This window comes from Schistocerca gregaria, unplaced genomic scaffold (genome assembly GCF_023897955.1).
Source record: "Schistocerca gregaria isolate iqSchGreg1 unplaced genomic scaffold, iqSchGreg1.2 ptg000451l, whole genome shotgun sequence".
Classification (NCBI taxonomy): Eukaryota; Metazoa; Arthropoda; class Insecta; order Orthoptera; family Acrididae; genus Schistocerca; species Schistocerca gregaria.
The window spans coordinates 406272-410329 of NW_026061871.1; the positions used below are offsets into that span (position 1 = coordinate 406272).

At 49.3% G+C, this 4058-nt stretch overlaps 1 non-coding gene across 1 annotated transcript; it reads left to right on the forward strand.

Annotated features, from left to right (window-relative positions):
* Positions 1 to 1083: 1083 nt before the first annotated feature.
* Positions 1084 to 1156, forward strand: Trnat-agu (transfer RNA threonine (anticodon AGU)). Its single transcript has one exon. It is a non-coding gene; the product is annotated as a tRNA-Thr (tRNA).
* The last annotated feature ends 2902 nt before the right edge of the window (positions 1157 to 4058 follow it).

Sequence of the window (4058 nt, forward strand, 5' to 3'; positions counted from 1 at the left end):
GACACAGAGCAGCCACACTAGAAGAGCGGCCTAAGCCGTAGGCGAAATGTGCTCATTCGCTTTTGCGCGACGTCGAACTATAAATAAGGCTGTCACTAGCGTGAGCGTTGCGTGAGCGTCGTGTAAAGTCGGAAAAGTCATCTGCATGGGTGATTGCCAAGTTTGGGGAGCGTTTCGTAGTACGATCAGTGCAATGGGGACACGGAAACTTGTTGTGTCCCAGTGTTTTGCAGTTGGACGACAAGAGTTTTACACAGTAGCAAAGAGCGAGGCACTGAGTTGGCATGAACAATGGAGAGCACAATGGGGCTCGAGATGTGCTTGTTACCTCAGGTGCTGTGTGATTGTGGACAAGGAGTGAAATGGACCAATTTGTGACCGCCCTTTCAATTTAAGACGTTCAAAACAGACGGAATTTGCATTCGTAATACCAGAGCATCGAAACTACTTGGAACTCTTGTGTATATGAACGTGTCCGCGCCTTTGTATTCTGGTACCTTCGCCGCTACAAACCAACCAAACATCGTGTCCGTGCACATCAGAGTCGCAAAGAATGGAGAATAGCCAGGCTTGGTCGCGTGTGTAGCTGTAGCTCAGTTGGCAGATCGTTCGCTTAGCGTGTGAACGGTCTCGGGTTCAAGCCCCGGCTCCTCCATGTTTTGTGGTCAGTGCATGGTAAGTGTTGGTCGCGGCGAACATAAACGCACGCAAGAAGTTGCAAAACCAGCGTCACAGACTGATATGATGTATACTGTCATAAGGAGAGCAAGATGTAAGTGTGGGGACCGGCTGTTATCGTGGTGTTATCGAGTGCAGATCTCTCTTAGGTATCACGGCTTAACGTCATTGAAGTCTAGAGGTGGACAACACGTTCGTCTTACTCAGAGCGGTGTCTGAACTCTATTTTCGACGTTATGCGTGCCACTTTCATTGTGGCCAACTACGATTCGATACAGAATGCACGAAACCTGAAAGACACCCTCACTGATACATAGAGAGTAGTGTTTGTCTGCGGAATAATGGGAGTGCAAGGGTCTGTGACGTTGATATGACTGTATGTAGCACTACTAGTTATGGGGGGGGGGGGGCGTAGCTCAGATGGTAGAGCGCTCGTTTAGTGTGCGAGAGGTACTGGGATCGATACCCAGCGCCTCCAGAATTTTTAACACACCTACATGCGCACCTTGCCATGCAAGTGGAATAATTCCCAACCGGCAGAGGTGTGTAGGCAGATACAAGCGAACGATTAGCATCCACAATTGCGCCGATTCCACGTAAATCCCACTGCACGTTCCCATTCTTTGCGTGCAGTCGGCTGCTACTGGTGTTGCTGGTTGTGACTGCTGATAACAGATGCCGTAGCAATCAATTCATGGAGTGAGTTGTATGTTTTGCGATAGTCTGTCTCTGACAAGGAAGCACAGGTGATATAGGTGCGAACACAGGAAGCTTGCAGCCCCTCGCTGCCTGCAGACACAGAGCAGCCACACTAGAAGAGCGGCCTAAGCCGTAGGCGAAATGTGCTCATTCGCTTTTGCGCGACGTCGAACTATAAATAAGGCTGTCACTAGCGTGAGCGTTGCGTGAGCGTCGTGTAAAGTCGGAAAAGTCATCTGCATGGGTGATTGCCAAGTTTGGGGAGCGTTTCGTAGTACGATCAGTGCAATGGGGACACGGAAACTTGTTGTGTCCCAGTGTTTTGCAGTTGGACGACAAGAGTTTTACACAGTAGCAAAGAGCGAGGCACTGAGTTGGCATGAACAATGGAGAGCACAATGGGGCTCGAGATGTGCTTGTTACCTCAGGTGCTGTGTGATTGTGGACAAGGAGTGAAATGGACCAATTTGTGACCGCCCTTTCAATTTAAGACGTTCAAAACAGACGGAATTTGCATTCGTAATACCAGAGCATCGAAACTACTTGGAACTCTTGTGTATATGAACGTGTCCGCGCCTTTGTATTCTGGTACCTTCGCCGCTACAAACCAACCAAACATCGTGTCCGTGCACATCAGAGTCGCAAAGAATGGAGAATAGCCAGGCTTGGTCGCGTGTGTAGCTGTAGCTCAGTTGGCAGATCGTTCGCTTAGCGTGTGAACGGTCTCGGGTTCAAGCCCCGGCTCCTCCATATTTTGTGGTCAGTGCATGGTAAGTGTTGGTCGCGGCGAACATAAACGCACGCAAGAAGTTGCAAAACCAGCGTCACAGACTGATATGATGTATACTGTCATAAGGAGAGCAAGATGTAAGTGTGGGGACCGGCTGTTATCGTGGTGTTATCGAGTGCAGATCTCTCTTAGGTATCACGGCTTAACGTCATTGAAGTCTAGAGGTGGACAACACGTTCGTCTTACTCAGAGCGGTGTCTGAACTCTATTTTCGACGTTATGCGTGCCACTTTCATTGTGGCCAACTACGATTCGATACAGAATGCACGAAACCTGAAAGACACCCTCACTGATACATAGAGAGTAGTGTTTGTCTGCGGAATAATGGGAGTGCAAGGGTCTGTGACGTTGATATGACTGTATGTAGCACTACTAGTTATCGGGGGGGTGGGCGTAGCTCAGATGGTAGAGCGCTCGTTTAGTGTGCGAGAGGTACTGGGATCGATACCCAGCGCCTCCAGAATTTTTAACACACCTACATGCGCACCTTGCCATGCAAGTGGAATAATTCCCAACCGGCAGAGGTGTGTAGGCAGATACAAGCGAACGATTAGCATCCACAATTGCGCCGATTCCACGTAAATCCCACTGCACGTTCCCATTCTTTGCGTGCAGTCGGCTGCTACTGGTGTTGCTGGTTGTGACTGCTGATAACAGATGCCGTAGCAATCAATTCATGGAGTGAGTTGTATGTTTTGCGATAGTCTGTCTCTGACAAGGAAGCACAGGTGATATAGGTGCGAACACAGGAAGCTTGCAGCCCCTCGCTGCCTGCAGACACAGAGCAGCCACACTAGAAGAGCGGCCTAAGCCGTAGGCGAAATGTGCTCATTCGCTTTTGCGCGACGTCGAACTATAAATAAGGCTGTCACTAGCGTGAGCGTTGCGTGAGCGTCGTGTAAAGTCGGAAAAGTCATCTGCATGGGTGATTGCCAAGTTTGGGGAGCGTTTCGTAGTACGATCAGTGCAATGGGGACACGGAAACTTGTTGTGTCCCAGTGTTTTGCAGTTGGACGACAAGAGTTTTACACAGTAGCAAAGAGCGAGGCACTGAGTTGGCATGAACAATGGAGAGCACAATGGGGCTCGAGATGTGCTTGTGACCTCAGGTGCTGTGTGATTGTGGACAAGGAGTGAAATGGACCAATTTGTGACCGCCCTTTCAATTTAAGACGTTCAAAACAGACGGAATTTGCATTCGTAATACCAGAGCATCGAAACTACTTGGAACTCTTGTGTATATGAACGTGTCCGCGCCTTTGTATTCTGGTACCTTCGCCGCTACAAACCAACCAAACATCGTGTCCGTGCACATCAGAGTCGCAAAGAATGGAGAATAGCCAGGCTTGGTCGCGTGTGTAGCTGTAGCTCAGTTGGCAGATCGTTCGCTTAGCGTGTGAACGGTCTCGGGTTCAAGCCCCGGCTCCTCCATGTTTTGTGGTCAGTGCATGGTAAGTGTTGGTCGCGGCGAACATAAACGCACGCAAGAAGTTGCAAAACCAGCGTCACAGACTGATATGATGTATACTGTCATAAGGAGAGCAAGATGTAAGTGTGGGGACCGGCTGTTATCGTGGTGTTATCGAGTGCAGATCTCTCTTAGGTATCACGGCTTAACGTCATTGAAGTCTAGAGGTGGACAACACGTTCGTCTTACTCAGAGCGGTGTCTGAACTCTATTTTCGACGTTATGCGTGCCACTTTCATTGTGGCCAACTACGATTCGATACAGAATGCACGAAACCTGAAAGACACCCTCACTGATACATAGAGAGTAGTGTTTGTCTGCGGAATAATGGGAGTGCAAGGGTCTGTGACGTTGATATGACTGTATGTAGCACTACTAGTTATCGGGGGGTGGGCGTAGCTCAGATGGTAGAGCGCTCGTTTA